Source organism: Taurulus bubalis (genome assembly GCF_910589615.1).
Source record: "Taurulus bubalis genome assembly, chromosome: 9".
NCBI classification, from domain to species: Eukaryota; Metazoa; Chordata; class Actinopteri; order Perciformes; family Cottidae; genus Taurulus; species Taurulus bubalis.
Genome location: NC_136597.1, coordinates 5,626,521 through 5,640,718, shown reverse-complemented (window position 1 = coordinate 5,640,718; position 14,198 = coordinate 5,626,521). Strand labels below are relative to the sequence as shown.

At 44.0% G+C, this 14,198-nt stretch overlaps 1 protein-coding gene across 1 annotated transcript in view; it reads left to right on the top strand.

The window, feature by feature from the left end:
- The window catches only part of necab2 (N-terminal EF-hand calcium binding protein 2), a gene marked incomplete at both ends in the record, with an annotated part of 95,167 nt that overhangs the window by 35,261 nt on the left and 45,708 nt on the right, over positions 1-14,198 (top strand). The window lies entirely within an intron of this gene.

Genomic DNA, 14,198 nt, shown 5'->3' with positions numbered 1-14,198 from the left:
TTTCCCCATGCGCTATATATAACAGCTGGTCCACAGCCACTCTCCTATACCCATGTCCGTGTTATAGTTCTGCTTTGTGTGTGTGTGTGTGTGTGTGTGTGTGTGTGTGTGTGTGTGTGTGTGTGTGTGTGTGTGTGTGTGTGTGTGTGTGTGTGTAGCACTCGGCTCTGTGTGTCTCTATATCTCTATCCAGCAGCTTTGTCTTTATCTCTCTTTCAGCTGCTCCAGGCTATTCAGCAGTACACACACATGAACACAAACACACACACGCATGCACACGCACACAACCTCAGGCTAGTGTCTCTCGAATGATCGGCCATTGTTCAATCAATCTGTGAAGAGTCCCTCTTGTTATATTGCTATATCGGAATCACTCTCTTCTTCTCACTCTCATTCATACACTTTTCCCTGTAAAAAAAACAAACAGTGCTGTGTAGAGGGGGGACCAGCTCAAAGAATCAAAAAGAAGCACAGACACTGCTGACGAGTCAAATGTCGATGGAGGTTTTGTGTGTTTCAGATTTCCCGGCAACAAAAGATTTTACTGCATAGAGAGAGAGAGAAAGAGAGACAGAGAGAGAAAGAGAGAGATGCTCTTATGTTCACTCTTTTGTCTCCGCCTCTGCTTTTTTTGTCATAGTGATTGTGACCGCTTCAGTATGGAGGCCAGGGGTAGGAAATCTTCCCACTGGTTTATAACTTGTGACAACACGGGTGTCACCGATTACACCAGACATTTTATAAGACAAGATATTACTTGATGACGAATTAATATCCGAGGAATATCTAAAGATCTAACGTTGCAGATTCCCCGTTTTCTGAACCAAGACAGCAAACTCTTTATTGCTCCCACAATGTCAACGGCAGCACAATACTGCTTAGATCCCTCCATACCTACCTTTCACAATAAAAGCCAGAGACATATACACTGCATCACTGCTTACCAGAGGAAACCTTAATTCCTTCAGAGCATTTTGCTAAGAGGCAACTCGACACAATAGCTTACATTTTGAACAAAATGAATGCTGAGCCGTTGGTTTAAATCTAAAATATATTGCCAAATCTGCCCAGTCAGTCAAATCTCATCGACTGTAGTGTCCAGATTCTGACAAAGTATTTATAAACACGCTTATTATTTGACAAACTTGAGTTTTTTAATTTGACAAATGCTTATTTGATTTCACTGATGCAAGAAAATGAATTGAATAGGATGCATCTCTGTCGTACAGCAATGTAATCACCATGTAACACCACGTAACACCGATTACCATGACAAGCCTACTCTGCAATAGGGGCTCAGACCACTGGAGCTGTCAATGAGCCAAGTAGAACATCTGCAGTAGCTCTTCTTTGAGATAACCAATAACTGTGTTTGTTTTTTTCAACGGAGCCAGTCTTGCAGTGAGTGGGGATGCCAGTGTGATGTCATCTATTAACGCTCTGTCTTGGCCAGTCAAAGAAAAGCAAGCGCACATTTCTGGTAGGATGCTTTGTAATGTGAACGACGTGAATCTCCTGTTTACCGACTGAAAGACAGAATGCTTGCCGGCGTCATCGTTGCAAACGGTTGTGCAGAGTTTTGCCGTCTGATGTGTCTTTAAACACAATGATATTCAAACTTGAGTTCCTAGAATGTATTTCATTGCCTCACAGGTACCTTATTTAACACTCACCCACCGGCGTCCCCTATGCGGTTTCAACGTAAGGTTGGGGGTGAACTTGTATCACTTGTCCCTTCACTTATACCTACACATATAGGATTGTATGCATTTAGCCACGGGGACCAGCAGCTGTCTGCGGGAAACTAAGTGTGCCTTTTAGCCCCCAGGCGCCGCATCAGAACACCTGAGGTTATACCACTTAGGCGCTGTGTGAAACGATGATTGCTGACAGTCGGACAAGTTATCTCGTGTAGTTCATGAAAGATATCAGACTTCAACACCATTCAAACATTACCACCATCAAAATATAGGGGATGCTCATTCCCAAGAACCCACAGAGCTGGTAGTTGAGCTGTGAAATGTATGAGGTAAAAAAAAAAAGACAAAAATTAAAAAATGCATTTGTCCACTTAAAATCAAATGGTGGACATTAACCTGAACATGTAACCTTTTACTCAAAATTACTCTGCATACAACTTAGTATTTCATGGGAAGCCAATTTTAGTTTCAAAGGGTGCCTCTTCAGAGACTGGAGCTTATCTGCTCTTCAGCAAAGGTCTAAGTGGACAGGCTGAGTGCTAATCCACAAGTAGAGATAAGAGCCGAAGTCACTGGGATGGCAGTAAAAGCTGCATATGTTTCAATATAACTTTACCTCTAAATAGGAGCACCAGTGGAGCTAATGTCTTCATCTTTTCCTCCCGCACTCTTCTTTGTCTTTACCTATAATGGCCTCCTTTCTGTATGGTACTGCTGGTCTCATTATTCACCCTGCCTCCCACCGATCCGTCTCTCCCCACAGAGGAATAATCCCAAATTGTAGACGACAAGATAGCCAGATAATCAATATAAATACAACAGTGGAAGCAAGGCGTCAAATAGGTTGTTGTGTTGAGGTCTCAAGATAACATCCATGTAAAAACTGGAGAAAATTGAGGCAGATGTGAGGTGGCGGAGTGGGTGGAGCTAAAAGACAGAGCGTGATATTAGCTTGAGCAGAGGGCTGTAGCCGGAGCCCTGGCCTTTCAGAGCACAGTGACAATTGATTAGCTCCCCATTCACCTCACAGAGAGACAGACTGAGTGGAATAGGAAGGCAGACTTTATGCTTTGCTTTTAACTACAGTACTGTACAAAAGTGTGTGTGTGTGTTTGTGTGTGTGTGTGTGTGTGTGTGTGTGTGTGTGTGTGTGTGTGTGTGTGTGTGTGTGTGTGTGTGTGTGTGTGTGTGTGTGTCGATGGGTGGGGGTTCTTCTTTAAAGCACTTGGCTGGAGGCCAAGGGCGACCATGAAATGGGTCTCCAGATTATTAAAATGAAATTTATACCCCAGCAGTATTGGCATGCAGAAGCCTTGCCAAATCCTTAACAGGATTTATACAATTACAGACTGCTCCTGGATTATAATATATTACAGTATCCAATGCAATACCTGTTTAATCTATAGGCTATTACTTAAGAATATACAACGCAGGAACGTATCCCTTAAGAAAAAGTTTTCTGTCTCCAACGGTAGTCTATGCAGCTCGGCGAGACCGGAGCGATGCTGAGACTCGCTCTTCTGAGACTCACTCTTCTGAGCTCCCAGAGGGTCAACCGACACACTAATAATTAATGTAAATGTGATATTTCCATTCACTTCATTCAGTATTTACCATTTTGACTGTAAAGGTATTAATTAGTGCACGCAGTCGTTAGCTTCCCGTCTTACGAGGCTCATGAGATTCAGCAAACGAGCTGTTCATAAAGTAATTAGTGGGGATTAATAAACTCAAATCACCTCTGACCTTATATCAGATCGGCCCAGGCATTAATTGCAATGATCCCTGCTAATAAACAGAGTAAGCTAGGAGATATTTCAAAGGCATAATTATCTTTAGATGGTAGGATTACTGCAGTTATAGGACGTTAGAGATGGATAAACAGTACGATGTGCTTTGTGTCTGTCACCTGTGCAATTGCATTACGACTTTATTCACTTCCTTACAGTGCAAAATGTAAACAATAGACAATAAAATATGTCCCTTGTTTTTTGGGGGGCTGGATATAAACCGACATGCTAAACTGTTGACGAAAAAAGGGAAACGCTTTTATTCTTTGCCCTAAATAAGGATTACAATTTGGAAAAAGAAAAACAATTAAGTTGTGTCAATACATCCATCAATGGGCCCTTTTCACAGCAGATATTTGAATATGTCTTCACAGTAAATGCATATTCTATTCATGCGAGCCATCTGCAGGGGTCCTGCTGTTGTGTATGCTCGCAGACTGACATTCTCTCATTTGTGAGAGAGTCCTAAAAGCATTAACTCTTTAGCTGTAAAGGCTTAAAGCTCTGCTAATTTGTGTTCTGGTATATTATTTCATACCATCATCTTCTCAAAAAAAATCTTATGTCATCATCTATTTGATTTTAGCTAATGTAAGAATTTAGATTTGTGTGGAACCACGGTCGGGTTTAAGCACACCCCGTCAATGGACAGCGACAGATAGACGGAGCCCTCAAAATCAGCGCCAATCAGTTGGAAGCTACAAAGCTTCATTCATAATGTTGAGATTCAAACATCAACACTTTTTGATTGTTTAAACGTGGTATTTCTGCACAGAAGCAGATAGCAAGCAACATAAGGCAACATTAATATTAGTTTGATTCCAGTGGTGACTGCGAAGCATTGTTTGGGACTTGTGTCATCCAAACATTTCCAATTACTCTCGAGTTATGAATTCCAAAAGTCAAAATGTACTAAAAAAAAGATTAGAGATTAATACTTAATACTAAAAAAACATTTTTTATTTAAAATTCTGCTTCAATCCATATTTGTTTAGCCTTTCAAAAACAACATATTACCACTTTCTAAAGGCCAAATCTTCCATTTAAATAGCAATGCACCAGGTGCAGGCACAAACAACAAACCCACCTATGATTAATTAAGAGGATAAATACAACCCTGTTGCCCATTGGTACTTTGCAACCAGATTATGCGCCGTTTAACTTGCAAAATTAGAGTTGGTCACACCCAAAGTGCACTCGTGTTATGCAGTTAAGACCACAAGCTATAGATTGTTTAAATCTGGCCCAAAAGCAGATGTGTCATCATTTATCTTGTTTTTTTTATGTACGTGCAATGTAATTGTAATGTGCCAAATGTCTACAAACTGAAACACAAGAAAATGAATAACAAAGCGTAAACTCTACTATAAAGAAAACCAAGATGTGTGTAGGAGGGTTACTGACAGTCGTTGCAGCAGGTCATCACCGTCGCGTCACATCAACCGCCATGTGATGCGATCGTTCGCAGTGTGAGACGCAGTAGAGTTATGACTGAAATGTTTTCTTTGTTTGTATTATTTGTCATTGTATTATTTTACTGTTACAGTAACAGATGTATGGTGCTGTGCGGTCGCGTTTTGTTACTCTGCTTCATCCAGAAAACAACTCCATGTTGTTGAGATTGCTTTCATGCTTGCCTGTGATTGGCTCAGCTGTTTCAGCGCCATGAGGTCAACCGGCTGAGAGTGTGCTTATTAATCAGCACACACTACAATTTATATTCCACTTCAGCCAGACCTTTTTCTCTTTTTCTTGTCAAATATGAAGAACGCTGCTTATTGGAGGCATTTGACCTGAACTTTGACTTTAAGTTTGAAGTTTGAATTAACAGAAATGAAAGTTTCGACAATATAGAATTATAAGTTACTGCAACTAAAGTAAGTTGGACGAAATAAAGGCAAATAATTTTGTTAAGGTTTGTTGCCTTTAGCTTCCTCAGCTCTTTTGTTTTCACACTGAAATAAAGTTTGAACCGTAAACGTGATTCGCTCATGTCAGCATGACATCACATCAAGAGATTCCTGCAGGTTACCATGATGACGGGAGGCAGGAGACTTTGGGGCCAGTTGCCTTGGAGACATGTTGCGTTGATGTCAGTCTACATAGAGCCAGCTTGTTAAGACATCGCTCTGCTCTCTATCGGCTGTTTGGATCCCACGCATGTCGTCATTCGGCGTCACGCGCAGGACCCGACGGTGGGCTCCGTTTGGCATTTCCGGCGACGTCTTCCTGACAGTTTCGCTCTTTACTTCAGTTCCTCTGGCGACGACTTCAAGAGCGAGTCCTAATTTTGTGAGCCAGATCAAAGGTGTTGGCCATCAACCGCTACGAGCCGCGGAGAAAACGCTGAAGAGCAAACTTCAGGATATGAGGGATTTCGACAAATCCCCCCTGAATGTCATGATTTAGGTATGTAATCTACAGGGACGGAGAAAATGTGTTGAAATGCCTCAAATTCAGTGTTGTTTCAACTTTTTTTTCTCTGTGTGTGAAAGCTTTTATGGCACTATCAGCATCAGAAGTGGTTCCAGAAAACCATTTTAATTGGCTCTCCAGCAGGTGGAGATAAATAACATCCAATCCCATGAGGACTGTGTGTGTGTGTGTGTGTGTGTGTGTGTGTGTGTGTGTGTGTGTGTGTGTGTGTGTGTGTGTGTGTGTGTGTGTGTGTGAGCTGAAGCAGGCGACAAAAAGAGAAGAGAGAGGATTCATTAAATCTCCTGTCCTGTCTTTTGTGTATAAATGCTATGTTTAATGAGCCACTCTCATTAGAACTTTATTTTTCAGGCCATCAACGAGCGAGCCGACACACTCGCTGACAATTTTACACGTGCACACACACACACACACACACACACACACACACTGGCACCATTTCCCTCTCAGACTCAAATCTTGTTAGGTCTTTTTTTCCAAAATCTTTTGAGGAAATTGTTTCGCGCCGGTGAGTGACCCTGCATGAACATTTCAGCTTGCTTCTCCTCCTCCTCCTCCTCCTCCTCCTCCTCCCCATCTCCTTTTGCCTCTCGCTGCTCCTTTCTCTCCCCTTCTCCTTTTTTTCCTCTTTCATCTCCACTCTATTGTCTTCGTCACCCCGAGGCCGGCGCCTCCCCCATCCCATCCTCTTCACCCTCTCCTTTCTTCATGAAGATTAAGGTGAAGCGGATCACGGGGCAGGGGGAGGCGATCTTGGTTTCCGTAACACAATAACGTGCGAGCGGGATGAGGAGAGTGAGGGTCGGACGAAGATTGATGGGGGTGATTGGGAAGAGAAGAAAGCCGAGGAAGATGAGAAGAGGAGAGTGGGTGAGGCTAAGGGGCTGTGGCGTTTGGTTGGCAGGGAGTGATGATGATGGTGACGGATAAAAGGATGAAACAGAAGCCAGTGTGTAAAACATCTCAGCTGGGCCAGTCGGTTGGTACGATATGGTTCTTTTGTCGAGCATTTATTAATTATTCATTTGGATTTAATTGTGCTTTGTGTCAAGATTGCTCAAAGGTACATTATGTTGGAAACGTAGTGGTGAAACTGAGCCCGGGCTATTGAACTTCTATCAGTGGGAGAGAGCTAGATTGATTTTCACAGCCTAATGTATGGCGCCCCTCAACTGACGAAAGGGACGATGGGAAATAAATAAATACATTATTTGGATGTGTGCTGAGACCAAAAGAAGAAGAAAAATAACATGTATTTATTCATGTTGCTCTATAAGTTCTATAGCTCAGGTGAAAAACAATCAGACTTATTGCATGCTTTGGCCGTTAAAAACGACGGCTCGATTATTTAATCCGGAATGTGAGGGCACTTTGTAGATTAGCTACATGGCAGATTTAATTATTATAAATTGCTGAATGTCCCAAGATGATTTCCCTGCAGTGCACTGGCAAAGGTGTGTACTCCTGAGAGAGTGTGAGGCGAGTGTGTAGTTTGACACCTGGTGCACCGAGTTCAGTCTGTAGCATTCCTACACAGCAGCCCACACACACACACAGCAGCCCACACACACACACACACACACACACACACACACACACACACACACACACACACACACACACACATATGTATATATATATGCTATGTACACACATGTACCACTTAGTGGTGTCAAGCCTGATAGCAAGTGCATCCCTCAGCCTCGAGAACCTGGAGACCAGGTTACCGTAACCGAGGAGCAGGATGCTGCAGCCAAAGCGTGTCAGAGGTAAAGCGAGGCCGGGATTAAGGAGGGGAGGAAGATGAGGGATTTGATGACGAAGAGGATTCAGGGGTGAGAATGTGGTAAGTGCAGAAAGAGTCGGAGAGTGAAAGAACAGAGCAGAAAATAGAGGAGGAAATAGGAATCGTAGAACGAGTGAAGGAGCGAACAGGAAGCCTTAGGAGAGGCGTTTGAGACGGAGCAAGAGGTCTGACACAGTGAGAGGAAGAGGTCAGGGAGGTCAAAGACACAGCTCCACATTGTTCTCATGGCTGCCATCACTGTCTGGATGAGGAGGAAGTTAAGCAGCTCAGTCAGTGAAACTGATTACTGATTACATGGTTTCATTTCATCATCCAGCCGCTGAGTGGTACATCACTTTGCGCAAACATTTCACTTCGGGCACAGCTTAGCTTATCTCTTTTCTCTGTTCTTTTTTTTTGACTGAGCTACAATTTACACTGGCTCAACCCTAAAGAGGGATTTATAATTGTGGGTGAAGGGGCCGTGGCGTAGCTGCTGTAGTGGACATGTATCTTCTTAAAACATCAGCATCAGGGCTGTGGCAGCTGTGGGACGCCACATGGAGAACATAAGAAAAAGGAGCACAAATTCAAAGCGTATCTACGATGAGGAAGTGCCTCCGCACGGCTCTCAACTTGGCGCCAGCTGAGCCAGCGGCGATTGGCTAGCTAGTGGGAGACACAAGACTGCACTAACAAGCTGGCCAGACGATGAAAACAAAGCACAGAGAAGAGACTGATTACAACACAAGCAAAGGGAGTAGTGACTTCATTCTGCGCTAATGCTGACATTACTCCACTATATCCTGTATCCTAACGTAGTTATTTGCTGCTTTGATTGTACTCTGAATTTGGAACTCAGCACCTTTTACGCCACTATGAGACTTGTCTGTGTATAATTACAAATCCCATCCATCTCCACGTGTCTCCATCGAGCAGCACAGATGTTCAGCTTTCGTCCATCTCTACTCCCTGCAGATCCTCTCATGTCAGCTCAGGACACTCTTGCAAATCTGTTTTAGTCCTTTCAAAATAATGATGTATCATCTTACTTACATTTAGAAATATTACACAGTACTGTTACAACACACTGTCACAAACTGACAGGTAGCCTACCTGAAACCACTTTACTAAGATTTGCAGAGTTAAAAATGATTAAATTATTATTACTTTTTGAGTAGGCAGCAGTCAGTTTTGAACCTGCACACGTTTCCGGATCAGAAGTTACAATAATCACTTTTAAACTGCTGTGAAACCAGCATGTACTGTACTGTTCAGCCCTTTTCTGCACCTTTTCTGCACCCATCCAACATCAGCATTGCAGAGTGTTTCCAGTCAGCTGTTTCCAGCGACTGGACCGTGTTGTACGTCCGCCTGCCGTCGTTGTGTTCAGAGCTCAGGTGGACATTGTGAGCTTCCAATCCTCCATGTATGCGACTGACAGACTGCGTCCCCCGTGTCTCCCACAACTGTTAATGATGTGGACATGAATAATTTGTGCGCGAGTGTGTGCGCGTGACGGTGAGAGAGAGAGAGAGAGAGGGAACTGGCAGAGTGTGTGTTGTGTTGTCTACTGACTGTGTGTTGACTGATGAGGTTACACCCAAAGCATGAATAATGCAGAGGACTGTAGGAGTGAGAACGAGAGAGTCACTGTGTGTGTGTGTGTGTGTGTGTGTGTGTGTGTGTGTGTGTGTGTGTGTGTGTGTGTGTGTGTGTGTGTGTGTGTGTGTGTGTGTGTGTGTGATAGCGCTGGATTGGTAATTGGGTGAAAGGAGAGCATAGAGAGGAACTCCACTTTAGGGATTTAATGTAGAGTCGAGAGAAAGTAAAACACACACGGAAACAGAACGCTCAAAACAATGTGCAGTACGTTCTCTCCTTACTGCCTTTTATTTTCTCCCTCCTCCAGCAGCTTCTCTCCCTGCTGCTGTTTCTCTCTGCCTCCCAGCCCCATCATCCTCCTCACCTGCCCAACCCCCCATTCCTGTCTCTCTTCAGGCCGTGGAGGCTGGCATGATATCTGAAGAGAGTGTGTATGTTTCTGATGCCGGCTAGCGGGCTAGAAACAAACTCAGGCGCTCTGCTTTTAACCACTTCCACACTTCCAAATGTCACTTCCACCACTTCAACCTCTCCAATAAACGTGGTGATGTATTATCCATGTATTTTTCATAGCTGTGTTCAAACCTGCACACACACATATCCCGCTTTCTGCTTTGCTTTGTACGGCTCTGCTCCTTTTCCACTAGTACCCCCTTCAGCGTAGGCGGGTTTCTCAGCTGGTCGTTGCCGTGACATCAACTTTAACGCTGAATCCTTTCATCCGCAACCAAACGAAATTTCTGCACTTTGGTCCAGCAATACAGTTCATGATGATAACGTCGGCCGACTCCTTGATACCAGATTTTAACTCTCGCTGGCAGATTTTAATAGATGTTGCTAGCAAGCTAATTTGGCAGGGTTAGCTGATTGGCTTCCAATCTTGAACTCAATTGCACCTCAGGGTTTTTGGAATGATGTCTCACCGGCCAGTTTGACACGCCAAACGCCGTCTTTGGCACCGACTTGGGTTGCTCGAGTGTAAACAGAAAAAATCAGGGCAGGGCTGCTAACGTTAGCCTACTCTCTGATAGCATCCAGCAGCTTTTAATTCAATGCCAGATCAGATCTTGCTCACAGTTGCAGCTCGTTATACCTCTTCACAACCGGTATCTGACAAATTGTCGTCTACTCTGCGTGATTAATGGGTCGTTATTTCTCCACTTGCTCGCATAGACAACGGTATAGTATAGTATCCATCTTGTTAGATTGATTTCTTAACCTCTTAAGGAGCTATACAGCTACAAACAGTGGCCACAAAATCCAAGCAGAGAATAGATGCTCATAGGGCAGTGTGTGTGTGTGTGTGTGTGTGTGTGTGTGTGTGTGTGTGTGTGTGTGTGTGTGTGTGTGTGTGTGTGTGTGTGTGTGTGCGTGTGTGTGTGTGTGTGTATGTCCATGCATGTTAGTGTCCTGCTAATGGACTGGTAGATGTGTCTCCAGAGGAGGGGCAGCGGGTGGTCACTCACACACACACACACACACACACACACACACACACACACACACACACACACACACACACACACACACACACACACACTCAAGCACTGTACAAACGTGGCTGAATTCTCTATGGTCAGTGAGTGTTGCAGCTGGGATGTCTTCATCTAAGAGGCTAGGATAGTACAGTGAAAAAGGTTAGGGGCCGACAAGAGAGAGAGTGTGTGTGTGTGTGTGTGTGTGTGTGTGTGTGTGTGTGTGTGTGTGTGTGTGTGTGTGTGTGTGTGTGTGTGTGCACTGACTTACCAAAGCTATGAGACTATTGGAGAGTCTGTGGTTACTGAGGGATACCAGGGCAGGGGGAAGAGAGAAGAGCCATTTAAAAGCAATATCTCTCCCCATGTGAGAGGTCTGCCGCTCAGATATCATTTCCTGCATACTGCTAAAATGGTGTTGCTTAGAGACATATTGACTGGGGTTGCTAGGATACCATTTTAATTGGTTGATGTGTGAAGCCGAGGCAGGGTTGTGGGGGTTTTCAGAGGTAGCGGGCAAGCCGGGGAGCTGCACTTGTGCTTCCCAACACATCAAACCTCTGTAATCCGAGACAATGCTGGCTCTGCGGAGACCCGGGAAATGCAAGCCGATACTCTCGAGCTGAGAAATAAAAGAATACGCCACCACTGAAAACAAACAGCTTGTTCCAGCAACTTTTTATTGGTTGCCATGGCAAATAAAAGATCAAACCAATAGAAAGTAATAAAACATTCTAAAAATACGCAGCTCAGGCAACCTCCGGAGAGAACACCTTTCCAGGCTGAAACGTGGGCGTTGCCTGAAGCTGTTTGAAGACCAGTTGAAAGGAAGTGCATGAGCAGAAAGACTGTTCACAGGGTACCTGCTGGAAACTACAAGCTGTGCATTCTTCAACTTCTTTTTCTCTTCACTTTTCTTCTGGTCCGGTTCATATTCACATCAATCTCAGAACACATTGGCCCGACTACGGTTTAGCCTCTGGGGGAACAGACACTGTTCCAGTGTAGTCAGCTGATGTACGGATAACGTATATCTTGGCCAATGGAGTTAAGAGATGACGTCTATGACCGATTATATATCTGTATTTGTCGGACAATAGGTGATGGGGTTCACAGATTACATTTAGGCCAATTCGTTCCCGGTTTTGCTCTCCACACGGATTGTTTACCTGCATCCGACCAAAGCATGCGCCAATGTGATTGGTCAATACTAAGCAAGAACCATAAATGCCAATACCAAAAAATAACCAATAGCTACAGAATCTGCATTAATGTGCAGATATCTTTTTATAGAGATGATTTCACACTGACTATTAACAAACAAACTACCATCCGTAAGCCTGAAGTCACATTGACGGACACAACTCTTTTCGTTGGACTGTTTTTTATGTCATCCAGCAATCCCACGTGGGAAAATCAAATTTCAGTGACTGAAAGCAGGTCATGCAGCACTTTGCCTTACGACGTGTTCAAGACCAATAGAAGCCCTGAATGCAGCGCTCTCATGCATTTGAATGGAATCGGTCCGTTGGCACAGTCGTGATAAAACATGTGCTGCAATGCAACATCGTCCGGCAAGTAGCGCTTTCTACTGTTTACTTTTTGAGTGTTGCAACGGAAGGAGTAGTTGCCGCTGTGATACGTTTCAAGAGTTGCAAAATGGTGTCTGTGAGCTGTTGCAGCCTGAGTATTACATACACTCGTGCAGTGCTTCTTGATAGGCATTTCAACATATTAACTTGATCGTGTATCCGGTCACTCTAGATACCTTCAGAATGAGGGAAAGACGTATTGCACCGTTCTAATGACTAGAGACTTCCCAGTTCCTTGTTGGCCAACATAGTCTGGTACCAGCTGGGTCGTTTGCATTAAGTCTCAGGGTACAGTTGACAGCATTAGCACAGGCCAGGCAGAGAAATGATCGGAGCAGCACTCCTAAAGTAAGGGGCATATGGTGCCACACAAACACAAATGGTTCGACATATAACCTGTGGATGACGTCATAGATCTGGCTTGAGATCGATTTTCCAATGGAGTTGTCTATTTTCCTGAGAGGTGATTGAAGTGGCGTGTTTTCCCTCCAGTGAGACCGATCAGGCTCCTTTGGGCTAAGCTGAGGGCTATAGGGAATGTATCAGTGGATCAATACCAACACTTACATCCCTTCTCCTACCTGTCAGCGATGGCCGGCTTGCCCCACCTACAGAACGCCTCCTGCTTGACACTCGAGCACTTCTCCTGGTTCATTAAGAAGGCTATTGTGACATTTAGACGAAACAACACAACAGTCCTGATGATTTGATCATTATTCTTGATCGGGGGTGTTGTACAAGAAGGAGAGAGACACTTGATGTGGCATTGTGCGGCATCCCAATCTGTGTTGAACTCTGACCTCCCTGTTTGTCAATGTGAATGAAGTCGATAACATCCCCTCCTGTGGCTCTGTAAAGTACAACGGGGACATCTGAATATGGCTGAAGACAGATGGCCTGACCCTGGGTAGAACTAACACATATAGTCACTGTGATTGATTGCGTACACGATTAGATGCAGGAGTAGGAGGACTGTGACAAAGTGGTTAAGTCGGTTATTTGTTTCGCCAAATATGTTTTGATGGAAATGTTAACGGTGTCCTGGATTATGTTCAGTGCAACATATTTTTCCAGGGAGAACAGCGACATATTTAGGCCTCCCGACGAAGTCACAGGGAGATGGTGGGCGGGTGTACATAGTGCTAAACATTGACACAGGATATCTTAACCAAAGCACCCTGGTTAAGGTTAGGAAAAGGAAAACACAATGTGTTTCAAGTTTAAGTTAACTCTTCATTATTTAATATTAATATTTCAACACTTCAGGCAATCTTTCCCTTCACCTTAAAGTACAGATAAAAAGAAAGGTTCGTCATATTTGCCCAAGCTTTCACCATATCACAATGGACATGAGGCAAATAATCTTTACGGGGAAAAAACAGATTCCACCGCCTCCTTTTAGTGCTCCTGATAGCATTTGACAAGATTCCACCGTGCACCGAGAAAAACAAGCAATCAGAGCCCCGGAGTCTGAAACACAACTGTCAAGCAGTGCTCCAATATGAATCAATGTTCTGCTACAGCATTTACACACTCCAACATAACGTTCGTGGAATGTTTCTGATAAGATGCCTGTCTATAGATGGATATTGTATGGCCGGTTTGGATTGCATAGTGTATGCTTAAGTCTTTCATCAGCCTACATCTTTGTCACTCCCACCTCTCCCCTACTTCTTTATCCGCATCTGAGACACTGAAGATGGAATAATTTCCCCCTAACTAGACCGACCTCTATAATCACTGATTACCACCCACAATCCCTGTAATCAGCCACCGCCATCTTATGACAGGGAGAGAGAGAGTGTGTGTGTGTG